This window comes from Bacillus rossius, chromosome 6 (genome assembly GCF_032445375.1).
Source record: "Bacillus rossius redtenbacheri isolate Brsri chromosome 6, Brsri_v3, whole genome shotgun sequence".
Classification (NCBI taxonomy): Eukaryota; Metazoa; Arthropoda; class Insecta; order Phasmatodea; family Bacillidae; genus Bacillus; species Bacillus rossius.
In genome coordinates, this window is record NC_086334.1 from 18,259,739 (window position 1) to 18,277,058 (window position 17,320).

Here is a 17,320-nt window from a genome sequence, read left to right on the forward strand (position 1 = left end):
CATGGTTGGTAGGAATGTGTCGTGGCAACTGTCTGGGGGGGGGGGGGGACACTCCATAGGGCATAGCAATCGCATTTTTCTAGTTGCTATACAACTTTATCCAACATCTGAGCACAAAAATTATAATCAAAATACCACGTTGATTAAATAATTATTACATTTATTTTAACATTTTATCATATTTATGGCATAAATTGGTATTGTTGAAATGAAAATAATATATTTAATTAAAAGAAAATAAACAAGTTTTCGTTGGCATGTTGAATCACTTGTTTATCCAACAACACCATAATTAATGGCGTCGGCGTTGAATTAAGCAATATTAGGTTTAATAAAAAAATTCTAAGGAAATTTTGTTTCAATCATGTTGAAATAGTAATTTCGTTAAATAATATCAATGATTTCATGAACTACTTTATAAATCACTGTTATGAAACATGCCTGATTCGGCTACGTGTTGTGTTAACTACTGGTACAAGAGAAGAGATAATAATAATTAACTTTACTTTAAGTTTCCGCTTGACGAAACTAGATATGTGTAAATTATTAAAACGAAACAAAATAAAAGTTTTGTGTAATTAAAATAGTGATGAGCATTTTGTTTTCATGCCCTACAGAATTTCCTCTTTTTAGGTAGTGTGTAGTCGCACATTGAGGACAAGCACACAATACATTAATATTTAGGTACTGTTCTAAATGTCAATGAGTCTCAAATTCTGCTCAAACTTGCTGCTTATGTACTTCAATTAGTCTAAATGTTTTGTATGAATTTTATTTTTAGGTCGAGAGGGAGGTGTGGGTAAAAATTTTGTATTGCGTATCCAAGTCTATCCCTTGATACTAATGGCATGATCTTGTGGTAATGATGCTTGCTGTTTTAACATTAATTAAAACAGCAATCATCATGTGCCACCGGATAAATCATACATGATCATGCCAACAGGATCAAGGAATAAACTTGGATACGTGATACGGAACAATTACCCAGGTGAGGGTTGCGATAAAATGAAGTGTCTTTTTAATTTTTATGTTGAAATTAAGGTGTTTTTTTTCCTTAAAAATTGCTATACACCTGTCTTCAAGAAGTGAAGATACGAGAAAGATTTGTACTTTCACCTAATCCATAAAGAATTAGATGCCATTGGTAACAGCTTCATTTCAGTTTTTGTGGGAAAATTGTACATCTTAGGCAGTTAAATTTTGCCAGAAATACACATTGCCTGTGTTAATGATTAAATACTTTTGCACGTTTTTTCCTGCATTAGTTTTGTTTGCGATTTGTAATGCAATTCGGTAGATACCTACGAAAATCCTGACCTTAACTTCAATCAACGTGATTCTACTAGAACAGAAATTGTTTCTTGGACATAAAAAAAAAGGCAGCAATTTAATATAATCCGAAAATATGTTACATGTTATGCATTTTAACAAATGTTATGATACGTAAACAAAACATTTTTAACCGAAATGAGGTTAAGGCAAACACTGTCCGGAAGGTAAGAAATTTACTTATTGTTTTAAAAATATTGCTCTCCTAAATCATTATATGTTACGTTTACCGATATTTAGTTAAACGATTTGCTTATAAGGGGGAAAAAATAAAATCAATATTTTTATAAATATTAATGCATGCACGAAAAAAGTCACAAGCTTGCCAACATTCAGTTGAAGCTGAAAATGTCCCTACTATTCAAATTAGTGTTTTAAGCATATTAACTGCAAATTGTACTTTCTACGATCAATGTTGTATTTAAATTAAAATTTATTTATAATTTGAAACGTAAGTCTTACTCAAGAAGGTACTTTATCTCGGTTTTAAGCCACTGCAACTTCGTTTTAATGTTTGTCAAGTTTGCGTTTTTGTATAGCAACTAGGGCATTTCTGAATAAAAAAAACGTAGAACTGCAATAGCATTGAGTGTCCACTCTGTACTAGTACTTTATTTACTGTATGGCAACTGTATTGCGCGTGATGTGTTGTTTTAGTTCTTTTGTATGAGTAAATTGAGAAGATATTAAAGAAAATAGAAAACAGGTAGGTCAAACATTTTGTTAATGTGAACGCAGTTGTGTCGTAGAGACAGTATTTTGCAATATTTTTGAACCATCATTCCTTACAACATGTAAACAAGCTAAACATATCTTTGTAGTGTTCTGTAGCTACGCTGGGCACAACAGGGACGTAATGGCGGCCTGGTCCATCTCTCCCTATCGATCGGGATAGATGGACCAAAATGAAGTGTGAGAGATGGACCATCGTGGGAGAGATGGACCATAGTTTTAAATGGGCCTACGTATTATTAATGAGTATGCTGTAGATTTTTAATGTCGTTTCTACAAAAAAAATTAGTCACAAAACATATTGTTAAGTAATTTGTATGTTAATTTCCAAACTTTTAAGGTAAATTCTTCTCTCCGTTAGGCCTACTTAAAAACAAAAATACAATATAGGCTGTATGCGGTAAAGTGAGCAATTTGAGGCCATAGTTACTTTTATCATTCGATCAAATTATTATCTTTCGGCCAATTTTAAATAGGATGTAAATAATCGCTTATGAGCCTATTACATGAAGTATTCGTATTACTCGCGTGTTCTTGTTCGAATTTAAAAGTTGCGAAGTGCTCACTTTACCTCGTACAGCCTTTAATAATTTTTAACAACTTTTTGTAGTCATTTGAAATCCTCATTGTTGGGCACGGAAAATGAAAAAAAAAAAAAAAATTGTACTTCACATTTAGAAACTGCAAACACATGGCTTTACACCATCGCTGGATTATGTGCGGTCAATGGCTTTCCAGCTAGCCGAATAAATGAAAATTAAACACAACTTTGACCTAGACGCCCAAAAAGCAGGTTATGATTGGCTGCAATCGTTTCTGATTCGTAATCCTGAAATCTCAGTCTGAAAGTCAGAGGGTATTTCTAAGAATAGAGCTCTCGGAATGAATAACACAGTTGTAAAACAGTATTTTGACCTACTAGAAAAAGTTTTGACTGAAAATGATTTGATAGGTAAGCCTGGGCACATTTAAATTGTGGACGATAGTGGGTTGCAACTAAACAACAAACCAGGAGAGGTTGTTGCAATAAAAGGATCAAAAAATGTCAGCACTGTTACATCTGGAGAAAAAAAGGTGAAACCATTTCCGTTGTATGTTGTTTCAATGGTGAGGGCAACTACATTCCTCCCTATTGCATTTTTAAAGGGAAGAATAAGAAACAGGAGTTCAGTGATGGCATGCCTCCGGGTTCCATGATTGTAATGAACGTGAAATCTGCTTACATTACCTCTGAATTATTTTTCGACTGATTGAAACATCACTTTTTGCAAAGAATGCCTGCTGGAAAAGTACATTTGATTCTTGACGGACACTCCTCCCATTGCAGCAGTGTGGAAATGCTTGAATTCGCTGATGAAAATGATGTAATTTTGCTTAGCCTTCCTAGTCACACGACCCATTTCTTGCAGCCACTTGACAGAAGCTTTTTTAAATCTTTGAAGTCTAACTGCAACAAAGAATGTAATGTGTTCATGAGGAACAACCCATTGCGGCTAATTACGAGACTGCAATTTGGCAAGTTGCGAGGATGTGCTTGGTCCAAATCAGCGACTGTACAAAATGCAGGCCTATCAGTGATGAATGACTGGCGACTCCTGGAACTTCGTCAGGGCCCACCAGTGTCTCCGGAGTCAAAGAGGTCGACAACCCCACGCCAACAAAAATTTTGAACAACATCTCATCTATTCCAATCTTAACAAAAAAAAACTACAGCCCATGGTAAGAATGCAAGTGTTTCGAAAGTACTAAATTCTAAGAATAATGTACAACGTATTACCCAAGGAAAACATGACAAACTGAAGAAAATAAAAGAACAAGAAGAAAGAAAAAGACGGAGAAAAGAAACTATCCTAACTAGGACTGTTAGGCCTACCAAACATAAAAAACCAAACACCAAAGGATTTTCTCAGCCAATTTTGTATGATGACAGTGATGACGGTGACTGGGACGAAGATGAATGTGTTGAGTGTAATGGAGGACTACAATACTACAAAAAGTACAGAAGACTGGATTAAATGCACAGTGTGTGCCCATTGGGTGCATGAGAACTGCAAAAAGTACGAAAATAAGTGCGATGTATGTGGAAAAAAAGAAATAAAATTTTTACGGGTTTTGAAAAACTACATCTCAAAGAAGAAAGACCTTGTAAAACATGTTAATGTATAGGCACTGTAGACTTTTTGTACGTCAGAAACGATTTTTGTTTAATTGAGTGCTTAAATATGCATTTAAAGTTAGTCATAAATGATTAAATAGCTTTCTCAATGCTGGTCCATCTCTCCCATATAGGCTGGTCCATCTAACCCTAGGTATATGGTATAGATGGACCAGTACTACAAAATTTTTCAACATTTTTCTTCATTTTGTTAACGTAAATTTTTTACATATACCTTTGCTTTTCATATACATAGTTCACCAGAATATCATAGCGAAATTTACTTCACCAATATCTTGACAAATAACAATTATAAGAGTTTCAAAAAAGGTGGTCCATCTCTCCTGAATTTACCCTATATGTATATATACATATATATTTTATTTATATATATAAGTATATAGTTGTATTTCATGACTTCACGACCATATGTAATATCTTTCCTTAATAAACGAATTTTTGAAAAGGAAATTAAAAGCATTTGAAAAACCTTAGCATAAATATATACAACAGAAAAGTTTTTGCGTAATAACAGTTATATGTAATTTCAACATCCTGAATATACAACAGAAACTTTATTATTGTTTGGTAATTTTTTTTTCCACTAGTTCATTACGGATCATTTTTATACAATAATTCATAAAGAACATAAGGACATGATATTATTTTTTGAACATAGTGATTTTGAAGTAATTATAATTACACAAAAAACTTTGCCAGTGTACAAGCATGTATATTATTAACTTAATTTTAAAAAAAAATCTATTAGTAAAAACAAATTTAGTTAACGAATTAAGACTGCTGCCTAGCGGCCAAAGCTTTAACAACAAAGGCTTATTGCGCAATCGTTCTAGAAAATATACAAAAATTGCATAAATATGTGTAGCCATATTCTGGGACGACACAGAGATATTAAGTAAGTGAATTGAGCAAACTGACATCGTTATACTAAGGCTAGTTATACTACAGGTTAGGAAGAAAACGTCACATACGTTTCACATAATGAATTGGCGAATGCTAAGTTGTATGTCACCCTATCAATTAATCATTAAAAATAATGGGGAAGCGGAAATGGTTTACTCGTTGGTATTGAAATTTACCAACTAGCCAAACAAACCATATATATATATATATATATATATATATATATATATATATATATATATATATATATATATATATATATGAGAGAGGTATATAAAACCGAGCCGCCATTGAAATGAAATTTTCCGTACGCTCCTGCTGTTGGATAATCGATTCCTCGTCCTATAATTAATAATACCATAATACGCACATAAATGGTAAAGTAATATAAGATATATCACTAGCATAACGATGTCTTTAAATATGTGTACTTTCAGTGAGTGTCTATATGCATATGTATGTTTGCAGACACTGGATTGTTGTTAATTTACAACAAGAATATTATAATATTTATGAAACAGTGATGAGTATAATATATTAAGTTTTTTTTTTCACTGACGAACAAAAGAAAACGAATGTTATCGAAAAAAAATCTCGCGGTGCTGTTACGAAGTGAAAAAATTTATTTTATTTTTATTTTTATTACTTTAAAATGGTTTAGAATTTTTAAATATATATATATATCAAAAGATACAGTTTTATGAACTAGGCTACAAATTGTAAAGGTTAGGATGAAGCTCGTTCCGGTTTCTAAAATCGCTTGACAAAGTAACTCGAGTCACCGGTACCGCCAGTCTATTCAGCTGTTAGTTCTTACAATCGCTGCGTGATAGCGCTAGTATCCAGTAAGCAGTTGCAGAACTACAGTAGACACTAAAAAGAAATCTTGTCCCAGGTTCTGAATTCATGAAAAAAAATCCTTACAGGTTAATAATAATAATAATAATAATAATAATAACAATAATAATAATAACAATAATAATAATAATAATAATAATAATAATAATAATACCCTAATGTCGTTTGTCTAATTACCTAGCTTGAAGGCTTGAAAGCCCGGATACAATTAACACACAATTTACTAATGGATAGCAAATATTGTAGTAGGAATAGGAAAAACGTCAAAAAACGAGCCGCATTATGCAGCGCATTTTAGTGGCATCGCTTGATCCTACGGCGTAGTGACAACGGAATTAATGTACGTTATTTCCATGTTTTCTGCAGTTGAGTTTATTTATTATTGCTGAAAAAGCTTGTGCAATTTTTGGTTGCAATAATTACGATATTACTAACTGCTGAAGTTAGAAAGGGGATGACTTATTGCTGCCAGGTGAAAGCACAATTATAAGTGTAATTCGATCAATCAAATCCATCAAGTCGTATTTAAAGTTAATTTTCTTTAGGCAAGTTGGTGCCAAAGTAGCCTGCTTATGTGTGTGTATATAGGCTATAAGTATATATATAAGTGTGTATATATATATGTATGTGTGTGTGTGTGTGAATGTGTATATATATATATATATATATATATATATATATATATATATATATATATATATATATATATATAGGGACACGTATAAAGTTTATCCGTGTGCTAAATAATTACATACTTATTCAAGTATGGTTAGTTTGTGAACAATAGATCAGATAGGTAGATATTTATTTAGAAAAAAGTACAAATACCTGATCTTAATAGATTATAATTAATTAATTTCGTTTTCCCTTTCCGGACCTGTATTTTCACTTCTAACAATACTAGGTTATTGCTAAAACCATACAAACGTGATATGTTTTCGGCCAATCATAAGCTCTGAATCCTACTACGTTGTTATTTCATAACTTTATCTAATAAATAAATAAATATTCTTGAGTATATTGTACAGAATATTTTATTTTGTTAATTATATTCGGCCTAGTTTTCGAATGAGAAAACAAAATATTTCTGCATTTAATTTTGCATTTCCTGTGCTCTTATGGATTTCATTCGGTTTTAATTTTTTCTCCCCCCTTATAAATTATACACGACCAACTTCCGTAGCACTAATTTCTCGAAGTCTTATACAACCAAAATAAACAAAGGAATGTGTTTAAGTGTATATGTGTTGTAGCCAGGCTACTATGCTACTTTGGTGTTGTATAAGTGCTTATCGCTATAACTTTCCACGTGTAGATACTATGTTGATTGCATCTAGGCCTTATTAAATTGGGCACATTTAAGAATAAATGCTTAAGAATGCACTAATTATAAACTTTACTCGTATTTCTGTAGGAAGTTATTACGAATAAACAGATATAATAGTATTATTATTACTGGAGCTGTAAATAACTATGCGTGTATTGTTACTAATTTATTTGGGAAAAAATGTCGGGTAATAGAGAGTAAGAGAAATTTCTCATTTGCATACGCCTGTCGGAAACGCAAAGAAACGACGCGATAATGAAAGAATGAAAGATGGAATTAATGTATGATTGTATGCATTTAAGTAGGCTATAAGGTATCGTTGACATTCAGATAATAAGAGCCGGATATGGGAAGAAAATTAATTTTAGAAACACTCAAAAATAATTTTCTATTTGTGATGATTCAAAGTTGTAATTTGTGTCTTACTGCTGCGCAATCGTACTAAGTAGGGTACCTAGTACCTATGTTTCAAAGTTATGACATTTATAATTTGTGTATTGAAATTGATTCTAAGTTATGAGTTGTTCCTGTAAGCTTTTCAGTTATGATGTTTTTCAGTTATTTCATTCGATGCTGTGTGGTTTTAAATAACGTGCTGTTACTTTGTTACGGTTTTAGCCTGAAAGTTAAGTTTTTTTGTTGGTACGGAAATTTTTAAGTTGTGTGATTCAGCATTGTGTGTTTCTACCGTGGTACAACAGCTAAAAGTTGTGTGCTTGTAAGTTGTGAGTTTTATTAAGTTATAATCGTACTGATTCGCGACTTTCTAAGGGAATTAATTGTTCCCGGAGACTAATCGAAGTCTATCCCGCTGGTAATCGAACTCAGTTTGTCTTGGTGAAATGCATGTGATCTAACCATTCAACCGATGTAACTATTCTAGTGACATACCTACTTAAAAATATTTCTCTTCTTGTTATTTTAAGTATAAAGGGTTGATTTAACGGTATTGATGAACTTTTGGTCGTATAATTTTTTTTTCTTCGTGTTTTTGTATGTTTGTTTGGGATTTGAGTAAAATACTAGTATTTGCAAACAAATTGTAAATAATTTACGGAAAAAGACAAATATAAAAAATGCGAAAATATTTAGATATGAAATTTCGTCGAAAATGTTTGAGTAGGAGGAAGTCAGTTCAAAACACACACACACACACGGAGATGATCTCATTTTTAATAGGTTAAAAAAACATTCAACGGTGGGTTGAGAGACTGGGTGAAATGAAATGCAAACGGGGGAGTGACTGAGTGGGAGAAATGATTGATGTCTATCTCATCTTGCTCACCCAGATGAGTTTTCTTCGAAATTATATTTGATGTTTCAAACGCGGGCTTAAAATGAGGTGCAAGCTATTTTAAATTGTTATGAACACTCTATGTTAATATTGTTTCTGAAAACCACACCTCTATGCCGTGGAGTCCGGGGATAGCTTCAGGAAAAACAACGCAATTTGAAAACTACTCAAAATATCTGAGAGCAGTCTGTTTACGAACAACATTTAAGAGTTCTTTGAGGGCCGGTAAGTAGTTAGATTTCCTGATTAAGTTTGTAAGCTGTATTTTCAGAAGAGTTAAAATATTTAGAAGTGTGTTATAGAGTAATATTTAGGCATGAAACAATCGGTACAGATTCTTGAAACACTTAAGGGACTTACATTACACCTTTATCTTCATTTCTCCGCCATGTAATGTTACGGTCACCGCTGGGATCTCATAGTTGTACTGTGCACGACGAGAAGACCGCGCGTCAGTCCAGAGCCTCGTGCTTAGAGGCGATACGGCTCCAGAAGAACCAGGGAGAGTCGCACTTATCATCCCGCCTCACTGAAACAGATACACCCCTGACGAGGCGGGGTACAGTTTGCGCGTCCCGTGACCCCCGTCGCAACTAGTGGGGTGACTAAGACGCCATTGTTATCGCAGCTCCGGATGTTGGCGACGCCACACTTCCGAGGGCTAAGAGACATTTCCAGGTCGGGACTTCCCAGTTGTACTCCTGCGGCGGAGTAAGAGATAGGCTGATGGCGACACCTGCCAATGAGCGAGACTAGAGACTATAATTCTCGGAGCGAGTATAAATTCATTAAAATAAATTCAAAACATTCACATTATAGTAGGATGTGTTCATCCAAGACTTTAACAGCCGCGATGGATGGAGGCAGTTGTAGCCCTAGACTTTCAGGGCCCTATTATTTTTGGAGAGGGGCCCCAACAGGTACCTGGGGGCGGGATATCGAATAGCCTCCGGAGAATATAGGGGGGGGGGGGGGGTGTGTGTGCAGGAAATTTGAAAAATAAACTTCTTAAAACAAATGTTTGTGAGCTAACTTGGAACTTAAATTTTGAATATGGTTCTGCTCATTTATCTTAAGGCATGCGCTATCATGGAAATAATAACAAAACATTTTACATTACAGGTGCATCAGTGATTAAATGATGGCTGGCACGAGGCCCCCAGCTTTCCCGGCTGAGAAGTGAAGAGGATGAGTGACACGTTGGTGAGCGATGGCGGGCGACGAGAGACGGTGACACGAACCGGCGGACGAGTGAGTGATGCGAGGCAGTGTGTTGGTACTGAGGCACGAGGTATCAGGCACGAACAGTAGAGAGAGACACTGTCGAGCCGAGCTCCAGTGGGGAGAGAAAATAGTGGACTTGCGAAATTGTGATTAATTTGTGGACAGATATGTGAAGTATTGTTATTTAGGGGGGGGGGGGGGGGATGTACATACATATTGGTTGAAAAATAAAAATATATATATAATTAAAATTATTGGTCTATCCTTATTTCAGTAATAGTCTATTGTTCATTTAAGAGTGTTTTCTTGGGGTTCAAGGTCAACGTGATTTCAGCGCAAACTAGTTCTTTGGCATTGGTAGTCTCCCACGTGAAACTTAACAATCGTTTTCTGTAAAATTCAGCGCTGTGATCATACCCGTTTTTGACATTGTTTTGTTTAGTTGATGTGACCTTAACTGCTATTGTTTTATTTACAGTTATTTTCCAGTCAACTGAAAATCACGCACAAAATTAGCTTTTTAAAAAAACATATTTAGCATCACTGTGATGAAATATTACATCGACATTTCAAAAAAATGTTAGTTTTTACTATGAAAAAATAAAAATCGTCACCCTATCCACGATAGCGTTCAAGAAATGTTATTAATAATCTAGTGTTTTTCTCACTGTTTATGGCCCCATATGCGATAACCGGCGAAAACTCGGAGCTACATTACAATCCAGTCAATAGTGAGCTGTTTTTGATTCAGAAATTAAAAATACCGTAAATAGAAACTGGATTAATGTCCCCAATGTCTTTGCCAGTTAAATTATTACGGACAATAAAATTCAAGATGTAAATTTTTAGGGGTCCCACAATAGATAAACTCAAATGTGTAGGTGCAATCGGAACCTCTATCAGATGTAGCTAATGTAGTTATTTGAAGGTGGTGGTAAATAGCTGTTTGTTAAAAAGAAAGGATAAAAAGGGGGGATAGGAGAAAGTACAATACAAATATACAGAACTTCTAACGAATAGAATCGCTGATAGCATGATCTATTAAAATTTTAAATATAATCGTAATCAAGCTAATCTAAATCTCGCTGGCAAATATTAATTCATAATTTTCCTTTTAAAAAAAATCTCTGTATACAATTTAAGTATGCTCCCTTAAACCTATATGAAATGTAAAAAATAAATTTAAATGTTTAATAACTGCAAATTTAGCAATTAGAATTTTAATTAAGTTACAGATTCAGAATTTCTTGAATGAGGGGGCTCTCGTGTTAAAAAATTAATATTCCCCAATTTTTCCCAGAAAATTTAATTTTATTCCGTGCTGATTTCGATCAGAAAGAAAAGTTTGTTCGAAAGTAAAAAAATCTTTGAATGAATAGATATAAAAATGTAAACAATTATCAAAAAACAAGAAAAGAAAATATACATTTAAAATTAATAAACTAGACGTGAAATGGGCCTGAGTGTAGCGTCGATATGCTGTACAGACACAACTGCGTGATCTACCGTGTAAGTTGCTAACTACTTTCTACAGAGTTCGCAATCCTGCCGCAGAGGCAGCACAGTAGCGGAGTGGGCACAAAAAAAAACAGCGCTGCTCTGCTTTGTCTCCGGTCCGACAAGGAACGCCAAACAATTCATTTTCCACGTTTCCGACTCCGAATGTGCGCTTCCACACACACAAACATACACACACACACGCTCACGTAGATGCAGAGGCACAAAGACCTCCAACTCAATTAAAACATCGAAGCGAAAAGAGAGACATATCCGCGCGTCCAAGGGAATCACGGTAATGAACTCTCTCCCGTTCGTAATATTCCATTTCGCCAAGAATTTTAGCCACGATTCGATGGCTTTTCTGTACCGCGCCGTTTGTGAGTCTCGTGCAAGCGCGTGTGTGTGTTTGGGCGAGCGAAACGCTCCAGGGCACGCAGAAAATACACAGTACGATGGTTTCGGTTATAATAACGACATTACGCGATTCCCTTTTCTGCCCTGCCTTCCCGTCCCACTTTTCAATCTCGGAGAGAGCTCTTTATCTTGTGCCACACACAGGGGAAAAAAAAAAAAAAAAAAAAAATGGTTGATGAAAGAGGGAGGCACACACACACACACACACGCACGTCGACAAGCCTAGAATTCGCCTGTCCTCGGTTCCTCCATATACATCGGGTCTCTCGACCATATCATGGCAAATTAGGTTAGCCATTTTGCGACCGATTCAATTACAAACCCATTCTCTTTTGCAGTCGCATGGCAAGCAGCGGCGAAGTAGGAATGAATAGGAGGGCCGATGCGACATGCAAACTCGCCCACGGGGGGGGGGGGGGGGGGGGGGGGGGGGGGAAGGAAGATGATTTGTGAAAGAGCGGTTGGGGGGGGGGGGGAGAGATCTGGGAAAGCGCCGCCTTCCCCGTCTACCTGGGAGTGTGGCATCCCGTAATTGGGTTTCGCAAAGAGCCGGCCAGCCTATTTTGTTGGTAAATGATCCGGGAGATTTACGTAACGCGATTACTTCTCGTGGACAAGGGAAGGACCACGGACTACACTAAGAGAGAAAAATTAGGGGAGGGGGGGAGGGGGATGAAGCAACATTGGAAACGTGAAATTGGCAAGGCTTGGGGCGGAGGGGGTTTCGGGTTGCGTGCGTCGTCAAACACACTCAGGGCGGGACAGTCGGTGCGACTGAAGAATGGACGTTACATCGCTCTTCTCAATTCCTTTTCTAAAAGTCGGACTTTAAAAAAAAAAAAAAACGATGACTGTGCTTTTAACACAAGGACGAACCTGAACTAGCACAAGAATTCTTTACCTGAGAGATATTATCGATGAAGGTAATGAATAGTTCTTGCAGCTCGATCCTCGTTCGATGTACTAGCTAATTATGACAATAAACCCCACGGATCTCCCGTGTCTACGTCCCTATAGGGACGTAGTCACGGGAGGTCCGTGGGGTCCCAACCCTTCCTTCCCAGGGTTTAAAAGAAGGGGGAGGGGACAAGTGAAGAGTCAATAACATTTTAGCTCTTAGCTACATAAGGTTACCGAGAGATTATTTTAGAAGGAATATTTTTGTTCCTAAGGGGTTAAAATAATGCATTTTCTCCCCAGGGAGAGGAAGTTTTTTGTTATTTGTGGTGGAGGGGGGGTTGTCGGTTTTTTTTTTCCATTCCTGATCAAGACAAAAGCTGATTTAAAACGCAATAGTTTAGCTTTCGTACACAAAAAGGATGAATTATAAAAACATTCTAATTCATATTTATATACCATTAAAAAAATCTTTAAAATTATGTTCCTCTAATATTTTCATTGTGTTTTATGTTTTTTTTACCTTCAGAACATGTATTTTATTTTTGTAAAGCGTGATGGTATGAAGTGAAAAGCAGGATGGAACGATGAAAAAATGGAGACATCAATAGGTAGGTAATGATCATCCATGTCCATTATGTGGATTGGATTTGATTTGTGCATAAATACAATTTTTTTTTTTTTTTTTTTTTATATAAAAGATTGATGGCACACTGGCAAGTTTTTTTGAGTCACCAGTGTGCCAGCAATCTCCCCCCCCTTAATGTTGTAGTTTTAAGTCACCCCGAGTCATTGTGCAAATGTAGTGTTGGTTGAAGGTTGTTATTAAGACAATACAAATTACACCCATGTCTTACCCGGGATTCGAACCCGGAGCCCCCGCACCGTAGCCCGGTGGGCCGTCGACTGCGCTACGGAGGCCGACTATACAATAGGCCCTGACTTCTTGGAAATACAGATTTCGTTTAACTGTACAAAATTTTCGCCTTGCAAACTGAAGTTAAATATCGTGCGCGGACTAGATTAGGTATATAACTTTTGTTATTCCTAGTTTTTTTTTTCTAGAACTGTTTATGGGGGGTGAATTGAAGAGGGTGTAACGCATACAAAAAAAAAAATTTACAAGGGAGAGAATTGAAAAGTCACGATATAACTTAGGTTACTTAAGTGCGATTATTTTAGCATATTGGGGTTTGGGGCATTCGAGAGATGTAATCGAATAGTACAAAAATTTTATCTTGAAACTTTTTCAGTTTATTGTGAGAATGTCTACTACTTACGTCATCGAAGTGTTTGAATGCAAAACCAAATAAATAATAAATACGCCACAATTGATTATTGACAAGTGTATTGAAATAAATGTAAAAACATGACCTAACATGAAGCATCGGTGGTTCAGTGGTAGAATGCTCGCCTGCCACGCGGGCGGCCCGGGTTCGATTCCCGGCCGATGCAACTGTTTTTATTATAATTGAAATAATATTTTTATAGTGTTCATCACTAGCTTTGAGAAATATAATGTGGTGAGGTAATGTATAAATTAGTATTTCCAACATACGGCCCAAAAGGAACTAGACAATCCCAAAGGAAAAAAAATTAGAAGTATGAGAATTAGTACCGGAGATGAAATGATATTAATGGAATCTGATGTATTATGAAATGTTCGTACCATAGATTTTTAAATTTATAAACATTTAACACACATGCTAAAATACTTAGTTGGAAATGGCCGTATGGACTATTTTTGAAGGGGTCAAGGTGAAGTGAAGAATCAGTATATTTACAAAAAGTAATCCAATTATTTAATTAAGTAAAAATTAATTATAGAATTAATAAACTGACTAACATACAGTTATTTAAACAACAGGTTTTGCGTTCAAATAATACTCTCTTTATAAAAAATTTAATATTATTAAAGGTAGGCATATTATAGTTAAAATGGGTGGGGGGACCGGGAGGGGGTAGAAGTTGATTAACATCAAAATAAGCAAACCAGGCAATGACTTGACTTAATCTAACAAGATTGTATTTTTCCTTAAACGAGCAAATTATAACGAAAATTTAAAAACAAATCTGCTACGTTTCTAAAATTGTGCAGGTTGCAGTATCGATCGTTACCCAAAACACACAGTGCACAGTATGTCCGATATGTGTGTTTTTACATGTGACCTGAGGCGCATTGACGTCAACGAAGTTTACGACCATCGCTCAGCTTGGCGAGACCGAAAATCCTTTCGACTGCTTCTGACGACGAGCTATGAATAATGGAATATTCCTGAGAAAACTGAAAAGAAATGTGCACCAGAGCAGGTGTCGTGATAAGACAGGTGCAACGAGATTGCGTGGCATGGCGGGGAGCTTGGTGGTATTTAACACTTGCAAAAAGTTAACTTCTCACAATATTTTTTCATTAAAATCTCGTGTCCAAATGTTGTGTGTAGGATTCTCGCAAGAAGTCAAAGATGTAGTACCTATCCTAACTTATTTTGCTTATAATATTTCATGGTTTTACACGTGGTTTTAAATAAATTCATAATATAACCATGCATGATTGTTTATAAAAAGCTTTTTCTACCAAACAAGTCCTTATTTAATGATTTTTATAAACTTAAAGGCATATTTTGTGGCATTCCCAGCATGTACTGAAAACATGAAACTGGGTGGTACACAGTTTAATTAAAAGTTCATACGTAGCCTTCATTTTAAAACTCTTTATTTTTATTTTCATTCATTAAATATCATAGAACAGAAAATAGTTGCCATTTTGTTTGGCTTGATGCCACATGATTGACCTGCTTTTGATGTACTGTAATTATGGCATGTCTGGTGCTTTTTTCAATGGCCGTGTATGGCGCTGGGTCGCGCATCGAGGCATGGAGGAAGCTAGTACCGCTGCTTTGGAGACTGGCTTCATTGTCGACCTACAAGGAAGAACGTCCAGCGAGGGGGGACTGAAGGGGGCATGGGCTATTCAGCTGAGCCCTGCTTGCTGCAGACCAACTCGGTGACCAGAAGCTTACCCTGTCTGCCTCCGCAGGCCGATCTTCCATCTTCAGCCTGCAGCCGGCCTGTTATAAAATAAGATCTCTGCCTCGCGCCTGTTTTGCTACCCAGCGGCAGTTTTAGTTTGCCTTAAAAACTTGACTTTAATTTGCCTACTGAGTTTGGTTTCCATACATTACAGTGACTTTAATGGACAGTCTGATAATTTGCTTTTGCAAATATATATTGGGTACTGAAGTGTACTTTAGTACTACTTATTTGTTAGCAGCATTTAAGTGTAACAACAATTTACTTAATAGTGTTTAGCTGGACTGTACATTAAATCTTGAACAACATTGTATGCATAATAACTACTGTGCTGGGACTTACGAACTGTAGTTACACTAATGCTCATACTCGTCCGGCCAATTTTGGAACTTTGTATAGTGAATAACCACTTAACTTCATGTAATTTTTATGTGATGTGATGGAAAGAAGGCAATAGAACGATGTTTTAGCTGGAGGCATCAATGCTGAGAAAAACTGTTCTGGCATGAGCATATGCTAACTCTGTTTTAGGGAAGATGACAGACTGTTAGTGAGTGCAAATGAAATGGTGGGAATGTAGTATAGATCAAAAATATTTTATGCCTCACACACTGTACGCATTCGAGCTGTATTGGGTTGTGAACACATTTCCCTATGGCATGAACAATAGGAAAAGACTTGGGTGCTGGAAACATCTTTTATTGCATATAAACTATTTATGAAGCACACAAGTCTCTGATGCATAGGTACAGTACTGGTTCTACTGGGACCAGGTTTTTATTTAGTCCTTGTGAACTGGACTCATGAGCTTAAAATTTTGAAATGTATTTTTTAAGCACCTTGTTAGCAACCACATTGTTGTAGAATTTGCTTAGATCTTTTTCGAAGCAACGAACATTATGAACTTTTCCTCCGGTTTACAGTTCCGTCAAATTTTGTAAAATTTGGTATCATCGTAATTGTATGGCAATTCATGTATTTACTTATATTGTTTTAAGATTACATAGGGTTTTAGTGTAAGTGGGGCATGACTACTTGTGTGTGTGTATATCTAGTTAAAATTTACCACAGGTTCGTAAAGGATAGCCCAATTAAAGATTTTATCACACACAGTTTTATTGGTGGCCACTACTTATGTCACTTACAAATAATTTTCTAAAATGGCAAATAAACAATTGCACTTAAAAATGTTGTAGCTTCCCCAGTCACTCATTTCTTACAATTCACACACCTCGCGGGGCCGCACCTCTGTCGCAACTCTCGCCGCAGCAACCCTCGTGGACCTCCGTCGCAGGACTCCGTCGCCGCAGTCCGCTGCCGCCGACGCACTTGCCTTCGCCGAGGATCCGCCCGACGCCTTGCTCGGAACTTCGCTCGGGACTCCGCCGCGCCCGCGACTCTATCGCCCGAAACTGAACTCTTCGCCCTGGAACCTTCGTCCAAGGACTTCGCCACTCTGCCGCACCCGCGGCACTATCACCCCGGAAACTCCGCCGCGGGAAAGCTCCCGCCTGAACTCTGACTCTCAACTCTCTGATGAGGCCGATGTCCTCTTTTTATATATCAGCCGCCATTTCTGGAACTCACAAGAGTGGCTGGGGCCTTTCGCATCATTCCATGCCGACACGACGGCATA

At 36.5% G+C, this 17,320-nt stretch overlaps 1 long non-coding RNA gene and 1 other non-coding gene across 2 annotated transcripts; both read left to right on the plus strand.

Moving 5' to 3' along the window:
* Positions 1-1,905: 1,905 nt before the first annotated feature.
* LOC134532747 (uncharacterized) lies at positions 1,906-10,034 on the plus strand. Its single transcript, XR_010075176.1, has 2 exons — positions 1,906-2,035; positions 9,742-10,034. It is a non-coding gene; the product is annotated as an uncharacterized LOC134532747 (long non-coding RNA).
* Positions 10,035-14,038: 4,004 nt separating this feature from the next.
* On the plus strand, positions 14,039-14,109 carry Trnag-gcc (transfer RNA glycine (anticodon GCC)). Its single transcript has one exon. It is a non-coding gene; the product is annotated as a tRNA-Gly (tRNA).
* Positions 14,110-17,320: the final 3,211 nt, after the last annotated feature.